Genomic DNA, 14,853 nt, shown 5'->3' with positions numbered 1-14,853 from the left:
CTGTCAGCAGCCAATCTGTCTTCAATATCCTGAAGCCTTGAACGTTCAGCAAGTTCAGCATCAGCAGCTTCTCTGGCTTCCCTTTCAGCAGCTAAACCCATCAGATAATCATCATAAGAAATGTTCAGGGATCTTACTGCTTCAACCATCTTTCTACCCTCTTCAGTACTAAGGGCAGCACAATACTCCCTTATATCCATACCCAGCTGGAGAGCATCTTCAAAATGAATTCTTTCATCAGTAGTGGAGAGCCTGAGACCACTGTTATTCAAGTACACCCTAATGTCAACGCCAAAGGTTAGTGCAGCAGTATAGTGTGGCTGATCAAGAGGGTGATGCAGCAGCCTGACTTGACGAATTCTTTCATTAAGTTCAATTTGTCTTTGTTCAAGCAACTCTGGAACAGTGATCTGAAGTCTGTAGGCATCTCTTTCATCTGGGTTCATTTTTCTGATGTTCGGCTCACCATGGGTTACTGAGTCATCTTCCCAAGTGATATGTTTGTCATGAACCCTTGGGGAAGATGGAGGATACATAGATGATTCATAGCTGCCAGATGAACTAACTGGATGCTGATTGACCCGGTTATCCTGTGTTCTGTCAAAGTAAACTTGAATCTGGGGAGGAAGAGGAGATAGAACAAATGTTTGGCCGTCTCTTCCCCAGACTGTGAAGTGAGCAGGATCAACCGTTTCATCACCTACTTGTTTAGCACCCAGCTCAACCGACTTTGCTGGGTCTTCAACACTTGTACTACCCAGTAGCACACTTCTGGCTGGGTCTTCTATCACAGCACTCCTTGCTGTGTCTTCAATGCCAGCTGACTGATTAGTATCAGCTGGCTCAACCACATCAGTACCTTCATCAGCTGCCTCGAATAGGGGTCCTCTCCTCAGGGGCTGATTGTCCCTAGGAGCAGATTTCACCCTGTATTTGTCAATAGGCCTGGGTTCAGCTGATGGTTCTTGTGTCGATACTGGTTGAATAGGAGGCAGGTAAGGAACAATAGCAAGATGCTCCCCCTGTCTAATAACATCATCATCATTAAGGATGATTGTTTCTGCTGGCTGTTTTTGTTGTGTAGCTGGCTGAGCAGCAGATGCTGGTTGAGGAGTAGAGCTGGGTTCTAACATAGCATCAACCCATTTCATGAAAATATCAGCTCTAACTCCACCAGTTGACTCAGTAGAATCAAGGTAATCCTTCATCTCAGCAGGAGTCATGTTCCTGATTCTTTCTGCTCTCTGTGCATACAGCTTTGCCCTCTGTTTGTCGTATTTGACCATTAACTTGGCATTTCTTTTTCTTGCCTCTTTTCTGTGTTTATCAAAGGCAGTCAGGTCATCATCGACTTCCATTGCTTTTGGACTCAGCCATCTTCTGTGCATAATCTTACGACGTTTAAGTTCAGCAAAGGCCTCAAACTTGGCATTGAAGGCATCATCTAGTTCCTGCTGTCGCTTTTGATGTCTCTCTAACTTCCTCTTCATTTTACGTTCAATAGATTGAGACAGCACAAAAGCTTCAGCTACAGCCATATCAGAAACATCACTGGGCTTACTGCCAGAACCAATATCATCCACTGGTGTGGCAGACACACTGGGTTGAGTACCACCAGTTGCCTGTGCACCACCAGCTTCAGTATGAGCGTTGCTGGGCTTAGGGCCAGTGTTTTGACCATCACCATCACCATCTCCATCTCTCCTGGGTTGTTTAGGAGCCTTTTCATGTTCATGCTCCCCCTCAGACTGTTTTCTCTTTTTAGATTTCTTTTGAGACTTTTTCTCCCCCTTTTTGTCATCAGCACGGGCAGTAATGGAAGGGGAGACAGTAGCATCAAGATCACTGTCTGACTGAGGAGCAGAGAAGGCAAAATTGTTCCACTCAGCAACCTCTGGAGTAAGATGGGCACCAGGATCCACACCAAATTGTCGTAGCAGAAGATTGGAGGATCTAACTTCATTCCTGGCTACACCCATAGCCATTTGTTCAACGATGGCCCGAACATCACCTTGCAAAGCAGCCATTCGTTGCATGTTTTCAACCATCTGAACATAGGCAGCAGCAGGAATCATGTTAGCCATTTGAGCTTCCTGCGATTCCAATCTCTCGTGTAACACCCTGTTCTCCTCATTTAAGAAAGTATTTCTGCGGTTAGCAGCATCCAAATCAGCTTGGAGTCGGGTGATATTTTCACAGTACTCATTGTGAGAGATAATTCGCCTTTGAAGCTCCTCTTCATCTTCGTGGTGCTTTGTGATTGCTTCGACTGCCACATCAGCAAAAGCACACACCTGCTAGAGTTTAAGATCAATAGGAGTTGTAACAGCCTCTCCAGCAGATCTGACAGCAGCAGAGACACTATCAACAATAGCTCTGCGAATAGTTTCCTCCAAATTTGGTGTGATCCCTTGTAGTGTCTTATAGACAGCAAAGGTGGAAATATCAGCAACCTCATCTGCATTGAACTTTAAGTATGCAGAGGTTGAAGGTTGGTCAGCACAAGCTAACAGAGGAGTATCACCGTGGGGTGGTGGAGATGGAAGGTCAGGAGCTGACTCATCATCATGATCACCATCGTTTTTACCTTCGCCCGAAGGCTTAGAACCACTGATATCCTTGTCAGCATTACTATCAGCATTGTCATCAGTAAGATCCACTGGTTTGTCTTTGGAACCAGTCACGTTATCATGAGTGACTGGTTCGCCCTTACCAGTACCTTCATCAGCATCCTCATCAGAAGAAGATGAGGAGGAAGAAGCTGAGGAAGAAGAAGGTACTGGCGAATCAGGGACATTTTGAATAACACACTTACCAGTAGTAGGATCGATGACAAACTTGAGAGGCCTCCATGTACCAGGAAATGGCGAAGCAGCTGGAGCCATACCAAAAACATGATAGTAAGGCTGTTCATTGATTTGCTCCAGCAGGGCTATCCTCTCATAAATTTCTTCTCTAGCTGGTCTATCAAGCTGAGATAATAGCTCAACCATCTCTTCACGAGGTAATCTGCTGGCTGAGACTATCGCAGATTCGGGATCAATGGTCAGCTGATCGACCAGCATAGCAATCTTGGGAGAGATTGAAGCTCCCTTGAAAATGAAGTTAGGAACAACTTCATCTGGATCTGGTACCTGCACAACATATGGCTTTGTTTCCTCAGTAACAGAAGCCTTAGTCGAATCAGTAGTTGTGTCAGCAGAGGTACCAGCATCCTTAACATCAGCAACCTCAGCGGTTGGTTCAGTAGCAACCAAAATCGGACCAATAGGATGACGAACTGCCGATTCTGTAAGAACTTGACGTTCCATAGAAGAAGAATCAGAAGAATCAGCAGGCTCATCAGACATTAATGCAGGGTCCACTCTTGGCTGGGTGACAGGTTCATCAAGAAGAACATCCTTGACAATATTGTCAATAACCTTCTCAAGAACAGGAGGTTCTTCCATGATAACATCTTCCACACCAGCAGCAGCAGAATCAACAGTACTAGCATCAGCACCACCAGTAACAGAATCAGTGGCACCAACACCAGTAGCAGAGGCAGCAATATCACCAGTAGGAATAACAACATCTTTATTTTGCTCCCCCTCTGCCTGTTCATCTACCCTGCTAAGAACTGAAACAATAGAACAAGTTATGTTAGCAACTGTAGAACCAAATAAATTTGACTCAACAATTGCATCTGTTTTTGGTCTCTGGGGACAGACTTGTGATTTGGTCAGCCCTTCGAATGAGACAGAAGAAGGTGTCTGTAAGTACAGCGGTGACTCGGCTGACTCATTGGAAACACATGTTGACCCAGATAGTGTAAGAGATCTGGCTGGTAATGATGTAGGAGTGCGACTCTTAACAGTATCCGAGTAACATACTGGCTGTGTAGTCACCTGAGCTGGTTCAACACGATGAAGACCCAGCTCAAGCCTGCTTTGGGGGTCAGTTATGTTCTCTGCTGGTTGTACTGTCAGCAGAGAGTATTGCAATAAGTTCATTTCAGAAAAATGTGGAAGTGCCTGGTTAGACGAGTATGGGTTGCTACTCTTCTTGACACCAGTTTTAAAACCAGTCAGCTTGGGAGCCAGGGTTATACCGTTAACTCCCTCAACATTTTTCAAGTCAGCAGTTAAAAAATTTTCAATTAAGTTAGATTGTTCTGCTGTTTGGTCTAGAAACGCACCAGGTTCCATAGCTACATCCTTTGCAGGAGCAGCAGCTGAGACTGGTGCAATCTCCCCTGTGGTTCGCTTGGAGCCAGCTTTAGCACGCTTGGGTTTGCCTGTTACCAAGAAATAGATGAGCAACGGATTCCAACACTAGAATTGGGTAGTCAGTATATAAGACTAGGGCTGTTCTTTATGATTAGAGAGCACTAGATTCTAATACAACTACTACTTTACCAGTATATGAGACGGTGGCTGTACTAGTTGAGGTAGCTGGCTGCTTCCTTCGCGTTGCTGGCTTTCGCTGAGGACCCTCCCCCTCAGCTGGTGCAGAACCAGAGGCAGTCGATTGGGTGGCTCCACGACGAGCAGCAAGATACTCGTTCATTGCTGGTGTCAACTCAGCATATGGAGCAGCAGGTACATCCTTTGGCATACCCCCTTGTTTTACTGGGACCTCAAATGATTGATCAGCAATTTGCTGATAAGCTTCACCCAGTTCACTTTCAAATACCAGGCTTAAGAATCGTGGAAATGGAATCAAGTTGGTTCTTACTCTAGCAGTCACCATTTCCCTTAGCCTCAAATAAATTTCAAGGGCGTAATCGATGTTCCTGTTGAACAACAACCCATGACCAAGCTTGAGCTCAAAATCTGAGCATTGGTCAAAGCTTCCTGACTTTTGACTCATGCACTGAGTCATCAACCCAAAGAAGTAGTACCACAGAGGTGGCATATGCTTTCTCAACGGTGTATGTGCCACTGGTCCAGCAAACCCAATGGTCTCCAACACCTCCCTTCTTAATTCGTCACTAGTAGGTGAAGCAACAAATGGTCCACCGGGCAATTGAAGAGCACGTCTAATAGCTTCGACGGTGACAGAGCAATTTAGGGTTTCAGTCACCATGCCACGAATACATGGAACGTTGCCGGGAGTGGTGGCAACAGTGGCAGTATACCAAAATCGTGCCAAACAGGCAGCATAGAATCGGGAAGGTACACCGGTGATGGCTCTAGCCAGAGGTGATTGACGGATGTATTCGATGAGGGCCTCATACCCTTTGTTAACCTTCGATTTGGGAATAGAGAGGGCATGTGCAGCATTGCCTCTAGATAGGCGAATCAGTGAGTGATCAGGTGCATTGGGAGCCCTAATCAGGTTGGGGTGGAGATTGAACAGTGGTCCTTGAACGACGTGTTCTTGAACCACCGGTTCCTCCGGTGCCGGTGCCGGTTGTGGGGCAGGTTGTGGTTGCTGTTGTGGTTCGACTGTTTGAGGTTGTTGTTGCTGTTGTTCCTCTTGCTGGCTTGCAGCACTTGGTGATTGCTGTTGTTGTTCTGCCATTGATGAGTGTAGGATGAAGATTTGAAGATTAAAAAGATTTTGAGAGTAAAAGTGTGTGTATTTTGAAAAATGAATAACCGAAGGTTATTTTGTAAGATGAAACACACTTTTATCCGTTGTGAGTGGGTGAAAAAGTGCAGGAGAGAGAAAATTACTGTCATCTGCAGGCGCGTGGGCAGATGTGACAGACTGGCACGTTTTCAAAGGGAGACAGACGGTTGACATGACATTTATACGGCTTAAACACTCATTACTCCCATACAGCATTAAATGCATCAGATTTCATTTCAAACAAATTGATTTAAAACCTCAAAAATAATTTTTTTTGTATTAAATACAAAATACTTTTGTTACATTTAATATGTCATGAATTTAATTTAAATCATTGGAAGTAAATGAGTTTCCAGTTTTAAGGAATCATTAAATTTGGAGAGCTATTTATTATTTCATTTAAAACATTTAAGTAACCAAAATATAAAAGACCTTGCTGTGCTGGTTGTTTGACATGTAGGCAGTAAGTAAATAAATGTGACTTACTGGTTTGCCCTACACGTTGTAGAGCCAGCACACCAACAAAAGTTGTCTTTTATTTAAAGCTCAAGCATACCCAGCTCAGAGATGAGATAGTTAAAACGTTTCTCATCTAATGGCTTTGTAAATAGATCTGCTAATTGCTGGTCTGTAGAAATAAAATGTAACTCAACATCACCCTTTTGAACATGATCCCTTATGAAATGATACCGAACATCGATGTGCTTAGTCCTTGAGTGCATCACAGGATTGTTGGTGATAGCAATTGCACTGGTGTTGTCACAGTAGATTAGAGTTTTTGTAACATGAACACCATAGTCCTTTAGCTGGCTTTGCATCCACAGTACTTGAGCAGTACAACTACCAGCAGAGACATATTCTGCTTCAGCAGTGGATGTGGACACAGTATTTTGCTTTTTGCTTGTCCAGCTGACTAGCCTACTACCCAGTAACTGGCACCCACCAGTAGTACTTTTCCTGTCTATTTTACACCCTGCAAAGTCAGCATCTGAATACCCAATTAGTTCAAAATCCTGGTCTTTGGGATACCAAAGACCACGTTTAGCAGTACCTTTTAGGTATCTGAATATTCTTTTTACTGCCAGCAAGTGTGACTCTTTAGGATCAGCTTGATATCTGGCACAGAGACATGTGGCGAACATAATATCTGGTCTGCTGGCTGTGAGATAAAGTAGGGATCCAATCATACCTCTATATTCAGTGATATTGACTGGTTCACCATTTGGATCAGCATCTATTTTAATGGATGCTGCCATTGGAGTCCCTATGTCCTTTAAACAGGTCAGACCAAATTTCTTTAACATATCTTTGATATATTTATCTTGACTTATGAATATTCCATCATCAAGTTGTTTGATCTGCAATCCTAAAAAGTATTGCAGATCTCTTTGTAAACTCATTTCATATGCCTTTGACATACGTTTTGAAAAATCTTGACAATGTTTTTTCATTTTTAGAACCATAAATAATATCATCCACATATATCTGTACCAACAAGAGATCACCATCTATCTCTTTTGAGAATAGAGTGGTATCAATTGTTCCAACTTTAAAACCTATACCAGTGAGATACACATGAAGTGTCTCATACCATGCTCTTGGAGCCTGTTTAAGGCCATAAAGAGCTTTGTCTAACTTGTAGACATGGTCTGGATATTTACTGCTTACAAAACCAGGAGGCTGTTTGACATAAACTTCTTCTTGCAGCTTCCCATTCAGAAATGCAGATTTAACATCCATCTGAAATACTCTAAAGTTCATCCTAGCAGCATATGCTAAGAACAATCTGATAGCTTCCATCCTAGCCACTGGTGCATAAGTTTCCCCATAATACAATCCTTCTTCCTGTCTAAACCCTTGAGCAACCAATCTTGCTTTGTTTCTGATAACGACACCATCTTCATCCATCTTGTTTTTAAACACCCACTTAGTACCAATGATCTTCTTTGTCTTATCCTCAGGTTCAGGTACCAATGTCCACACTTTGTTCCTATCAAACTGAGTAATTTCTTCTTGCATTGAACCAACCCAGCTAGGATCTTGAAGTGCTTCCTCAGGACACGTGGGCTCAATGGTAGACACAAAATTAACATGCATACAAAAGTTACTGGTAGCATGCCTCCGTGTTTTAACACCACTCGCAAGATTACCAATAATCTGCTCAATCGGATGCTCCCTTGTCCATTTGGTGTTATGAACAGGTGAGCTGGTTGTAGAACACACAGCATCTTGATCATCAGCTGGTTCAGATGAGTGAGCAGCAACAGAAGGTTGCTGATCAATATCAGTAGAATCAGTACCAGCTTGTGATCTCTCAGAACCAGCAGACCTAGGCTCAAGTTGCAGCACTTCAGTAGAGCCAGTAGGTCCACTTGGTTTAGACACAGATGGAACAGAATGTTCCATTTCATCATCAGAGAACCCAGCAGCATGGATTGGTGAGGGTTGTGCTGCTGGCTCTTCATCATCAAGAGCTTGCTGAGTAGGCTCTTCAAACAGTAACACTTCATCTTCACGATCAGTAGATGAGGCAGAGGCAGTTTCATCGAATGTAACATTAATGGATTCTTCAAAACAACCTCTTCTTTTGTTGTAGACCCTATATGCCTTTGACATGTTGGAATATCCAAGGAATATACCTTCATCAGCTTTAGCATCGAATTTGCCCAGCTGATCCCTATTATTTAGAATGTAACAGGGAGTGCCAAATACATGAAGAAATGAAATTGAGGGTCTTCTTCCTTTGAGAACTTCATAAGCAGTTTTCTGATGTCTTTTCACAATAAGAGATCTATTCTGGGTAAAACAGGCAGTATTCACAGCTTCTGCCCAGTAGGAATTCTTCAACCCAGACTCAGCCAACATAGATCTTGCTGCTTCAATGAGAGTTCTGTTTCTTCTTTCTGCAACACCATTTTGCTGAGGTGTTCTCACAGCAGAGAAATTTTGGGAAATACCTTTGTCAGCACAAAATTCTTCTAATGTAGCATTTCTGAATTCTGTACCATGATCACTTCTTAGTTGCTTCACCAGTTGCCCATTCAAAAGCTCCATTCTTTTGATAAAATTGATGATTTCATTAGCAGCTTCACTCTTTTGCCTTAGAAAGAACACCCAAGTGTATCTCGAGTATTCATCAACAATAACCAGTGTATACTTCTTCCCACTACAGCTGGCCACATTCACTGGACCAAATAGATCCATATGAAGTAAGTGAAATGGTTTCTCAACAGATGAGATTTGCTTTGATTTGAACGAGGCATGGTGATGTTTTCCCTTTTCACAACCAGGACACAATCTGTCCTTCACATAAGACATTGTGGGTAGCCCAGACACCAAACTTCTACTGGATAATTTGTGAATATCTTTGAAGTTGAGATGTGAGAGTCTCTTGTGCCATAACCACTTCAGGTTGTCTGCTGCCTTCGAATAGAAACAAGTATCAGTTGTTGTGACTGCTGTGTTCATGTCAATTTGATACATGTTTTCATGACGTTTTGCAGTCAGCAGTGGCTTCCCTGTCTTATCAAAAATAGTACCAATTTTCTTTCTGAATTGGACTATCTTATTCTTGCTTGTCAGTTGGCTTATGCTGAGTAAGTTATGTTTAAGCCCAACTACATATGCAACATTTGAGAACGTGACATTCCCATTTGTCAAAGTACCAAAACCCTTTGTGTAACCCAACGAATTATCTCCATACGAAACAACTGGACCATCCTTTTCCTGATAGTCCATCAGCAGGGACTTACTTCCGGTCATATGTCTCGAACAACCACTGTCGAGATACCAGATTTGCTTGTTTTGAATGCCCTGCACAATAACTTAGAGATTAGTTCTTTTTGGGAACCCATCCAAGGATGGGTTCTGAAGGAGTCACCTTTGATGACTTCTTATTTTCTACTGGCTTGCTAGAAGGAGCAGCAGATGGGGTTTGGGTTTGAGTACACTGGTTAGCCAGGTGAGCTTTGCTGCCACATTTGTAGCATTTTCTCACTTTTGGCTTTTGTGGCTGGTCATGCACAGATCTAATAAGGGCAGTAGGATCGGGTCGACTTTTAGTTACTGCCTCAATTAGCTGGTCAAGCTTGGCTGTCATTATCTCAGTGATAGACAGCTCATCAGTCGAGTCAATTTTTGCTTTTCCCTTATGGGCAGCTTTCCTTTTGGAACCAGTACCATGACCATGGCGAACTGTCTTTCCTTTATCATTTGACAAGTTAGCGTGGGAAGTTGCTGGCTTGTCTTCTGATGCTGATGAACCAGTAGGTATCTTAACTGCTGCCTTAGATTTGCCAGTATTTCGTTTCACTGGCTTGTCTGCAGCTACTGGGTAACCAGTAGATTGGTCATCAGCTGGCTTAGCACTGGTAGAACTCGAACACGAAGGGGAATCAGTTGGTTTAACTTTTCTCAAGTTGTTTTCAGTGATTTCCCTTTTAATACGTCTTTCTTTCGGAGTCATGTAGTGGATGCTTGAGGGGTCAGTAGTCTCATCAATTGAGTTACTGGCTTCTCTTGCTCTAACTTCATCCTCCAAAATTTCTTTCATGGCAGGTGGTGGGGACACAGTAGGTCTAACAAATTTGTTTGTCATAACCTTTTTACCTTCAACTATCTTGGCAAAAGTATTTGGCAAGACAGCTTCAGGATCAGTTTCAAGAATCGGGTCCATGAAAGTAACTTCTGCAATAGCAGCAGCAGCAGCATAGTCACCAGCAAAGAAGGCTTGAACTTGGGCAGGCACCTGCTCGTTAACACATTTAGCTGTGCGTTGAGCAGATGTGCACCATGAAGCAACAACTCTTTTGAGATTGTCCAGCTGGGTCTTGACTTCTGCTGCCTCAACGTGAAGAGTTTCTAAAGCAAAGTTTTGTTTTTCAAGTTTGGAAATTGTATCTTTTAAGATCTTAATTTCATCATTTTTGCCTTTGAGTTTTTCATTTAAAGATTTGTTATTAGATTTCAAACTCTCTTCACGTTTGCAGCTTCTGCATAAATCAATTCTTAGGTAGTCAAACATTTCAGCTTTTTCATCATCAGTATAAGTTCGAAAATTATCAACCTTATACATCATTTCAGTTTTCCATTGAGGAGAATCTCTGTTATGATCAGCTTCCCTCATATCAGCCAAAAACGTACTACCACCATCATCCTCATCAGACTCCTCGACCTCTTTAGCCATCAAACACAGCTTTTTACCAGTAGCATAACCAGCACCATCATCATCAGCTTCACTATCAGAAGATGAGGACGTGCTGGCTTCATCCCAGTCATGATGTTCAGCAACTAGAACCTTTTCTGGCTGTTTACCCTTCTTGTCAGTCTTTGCACTTTCCTTCATCTGAGCTTTCATAGCTTTGTACTTGTTTTTGTACTTATCAGCTTTTGAGAAAGAGTTAGCATGTGAAGTGGAAGGTTTCTTGGACATGCATTCAGCAGCAAAATGTCCAACCTTCCCACAATTAAAGCACTCAGATTTAGGACCCTTGACTGACTTGCTGTTGTACCTAGCATTTGGCTTTTTGCTCCCTTTGTATGACTTGCTGGTTCTACTACGATTGAACCTTTTGAACTGCCTAGCCAGCAGAGCCATACCTTCAGCAAACCCTTCTACATCACTTTCATCTGTACTGTTTTCTTCAGACCCAGTACCACTTTCCTCAACACTATCAGCTGACTCTTGTTCTGCCAGTAACTTTTGAACCAGTAGAGCTTTTTGAGCTTTCTTCCATTTAGCAGCAGCAATAAGAGCAGCATCATCATTTTTAGATGATTTTGAAGTGGTGGGGGCAGACCTAAAGTTTTCTTTCATGTTAAGTTCAAACTTGGCTTCTGCCTTCTCATGATTCCAAAGGGAACTGTAGAGAGAAGACAGGTTAAAGTTCTTTAGGGTCTGTGTGGTTCTTAATGGGTCAGTAACAGGTTTCCATTTACATGGCAGTGCATCTATGAATTTGTTCACTTGTTCAAATTCAGTGTAGGTTACATTTAAAGTGGTCAGGTCTGCTATCAAAGAGTTAAACCTAATGAAGGTTTGCTTAAGGGTTTCATTCTTATAGGCAAAGAACATTTCATATTCTCTTTTAAGAGCAATCATCCTGTTCTGCCTAACTTCTCCCATACCCTCATAGGTGACATCTAGGTAGTCAAGCATAAGCTTAGCATTTTCTTTTCCCTTGATCAGTTTGAACAGTGGGTTAGGCAAAGTTATGGCTAACAGGGTTCTGATTTTAGGGTCAAGACCAACTCGACGTTTATCCTAATCATCCCATCTAGAGGGAGTGAGAATAACCTCTCTGCCAGGGATGGCAGGAGTGTCAGCTGTTGCTGGTGCACTACCAACTGTCTCAGTGGGAACAAAAGGGCCATCTTTGGCAATTCCAGGCATGAGTGAATCCACAGACTCAAGATGGAGCATGAACCTTGCCTTCCAGGTTTCATACTCATCTTCATCAAACTTAGGTGGTCTGTTAGACGAGCCATTCTCAAGGTAAGCTGAGTTTGAATACGAAGCCATAAGAGAATTCAGATCCAAGATATTAATTATCAAGACTGAGCTCTGATACCAGTTGTTGGTCCCTTAATAACAACAGGAGTATTGTAGAGGGGGGGTGAATACAATTCTTTTCTTAATTAACTAGTCAGTTAATCACGTTTAGTATTCTGTAGTAAATAAGATAGAGTCACAGGTAATTTTCAACTGTTATTCTTTATTGATTAAATCAGAAAGAATCACAACTATCCTTGGCGGAAATGATAGTTGGTTGATACAGATTACCTAGATTATAGCTAAGAGATAAACTAAAGCTATTACACGGTTTTGACTCTAACAGATAAACCCACACCACTAGTTTTTACAATAGTGGATACAACAATATATATAGTAGTTCTATTAACCGTGTAATTAATCTATTGTCCACTAGTACATTGGATGCCTTGTACTTGTGGGGACAATTGTGTCAGAAGGCGTGCTCTCCTTCTTTCCTCTTAGGTAGCTATTTGCTGGAACACACCAATTCGGTTTGGCACTACCATTTGATTTAAACAAATGGAATGTTGTGTTCCCTAGGTATGAATAAAGTATAACACATGTCTGCACATGCGTTCCACTTCTGCATTCCCACGTGGTCTTGTAAGGTCACTTGTCAGCCGCCGACTCCTGTCCTTTTCTGTTCAACTTTGTCTTCGACTTCTGTTGAATAGTGCGTTGATGTAGACCACTCTGGGAAACTACCATGCTTGTAATGGAGCATGGCTGTCTTGTGTTGTATGCTAATATCCAGACTTACTGGTCCTTCATATGCTGAGTCACTTGATATTCTTGATTTGCTGGGTGCACATCCTGTGCTGATTCGAAGAATACATTTCTACCTTGTGCTGATAGACTAGGCAGCATACTAAACACTCGACACAGCTATATTAGCTGACTATACATAAACAAACGTGTGCTGGCTGCACATAACACTTTAGTGCAAATAAATATTGTTTTGTCATAATTAAATCCTTAATTATTTTGGGGACTCAACAATACTGTTTTGAAATGATGTTGAAGCACTGAAATCTCGTGGCCTACCTTACATACTGTTATACTTAAACTATAGCTCACCAACCTTTGTGTTGACATTTTTAAGCATGTTTTTCTCAGGTGCTTAAGGTAACTTGCTTCCGCTGTTGTACTAGTCATGCCTTGTAGACACCCGCTGCGCTTGTTAGAGTTGTCACCGCATGAAACGTTTTATTTGCATTCAAACTATGTTACCTTTTGAAACAATAATTTGTAACGACCATTGGGTCATGTACTATTACTAATTGCTTCTGTTTATTGAAGCATACTTTTATTGTAAGACATTTAATGTTGGTTAAGGCATCACCTTTATTCATGAATGCAAACTTCTTTTGAAACCGCATATAGTATTTGACCTTGTAATGATCCTGTTGATGATGATTCGTACACGATGGTTTTGTACGGGGCATCACAGGCCTGCTCCTCTGGGGTCCCTGTGGGATACTAGTACCGGATACTCATGAGGATATGGCGGAACATTGAGTTGTCTACCCGCATAATGTGTAAAATGATCCAAATTCTAAAAGATCGCATGTTGGGCGAACCAACTCTCATGTCCTGGTAGATTTCCCATGTGGTAGTGGTACGGCGAGAAGCGTGGCCTATCCCCTTCCCCAACTGATGAGTGTCAGCGGGTGTCAGTGGTCCGTCCCTGTACGGTGGGATCATCCTAATCTCGTGGTTCCTGAGAACCTCGCCGTCTCCTACCATCTCTCGTCCTAGAATCAGGCCTAAACCCTGTTACTCTCACCCCTGGCACTGTCCAGTCCTCGGAGTCAGGTATTGCCAGATTAGCTGCAACGATTAACTGTTCACCCTCGATACGAATGTACTCCCAAGTGTTCAGTAGCCTATACCCTATCTCTTCCGACTCGACCCCGATCTTATACCCAAATCTTTCGATACTCCCTAATACATGCATCCGATGAAGGAGTTTGGTAACAATGGTACCCAAAACTGGCACAACTATTCTCGTGACGTTCCTTTCATTGGTAAATGCCTGGGCCAGAAGGTGCGAGACTTGCATATTCTAGTTGTGGATCATGGCGTGCATCAGGCCCATATCGTTAATGGTAACGGCACCACCATGTTGGGCTTTCGGGTGAAAGGTTTTAGTGATGAGGTGGTGAAGAATTCGGTGTATGGGATTGATGAATTTTGAAGCCTTTTTACTTGACCTCCATGGTTCATTATCGGAGGTGTAGTCGCGCCAGAAAGCTTGATGGTCTATGTTGTTCAACGTGGTGTACCCTCTCTTGAATATAGAACTGTTGAGCTGTGATGGTTTGTAAAGTTCCAGATACCTTGCGAACCGTGTAAGAGATAGGTGGTACATCTAATTTTGATGGCGAAAGTGGATGCACTCGTGATCACTGTAATCCTCCTGATCAATGTTTGACTCAAACCACCAAGTTTCCATAAATTCTGCGTATGGCTCTTCGTACACCTTTTCATTTATCTCAAACAGGTTTTTCCAGGCTCTGTTTGTTCTCCTGTTTACTCTAACGTTCAAGATTTCCCTAAGCTCTTCGGCCCATCCACACTGTGCCATAATTTCCCAGTTAATATATTTGTTAGCCCCCTTTGGCCGATTAGTCCAGGTTCTCATAAACGGTTCATTGTCTGCTGGATCATCTTGCCCGAGAAGGTAATGGGGTAACTCATACTCTGCTGGTATATAATTAGCCATCTGCAAAGGTCAAGTAACATAGGTTATGTTCCAAAAGATT

Source organism: Rutidosis leptorrhynchoides, chromosome 2 (assembly GCF_046630445.1).
Source record: "Rutidosis leptorrhynchoides isolate AG116_Rl617_1_P2 chromosome 2, CSIRO_AGI_Rlap_v1, whole genome shotgun sequence".
Classification (NCBI taxonomy): Eukaryota; Viridiplantae; Streptophyta; class Magnoliopsida; order Asterales; family Asteraceae; genus Rutidosis; species Rutidosis leptorrhynchoides.
This window is presented reverse-complemented; position numbering follows the sequence as displayed.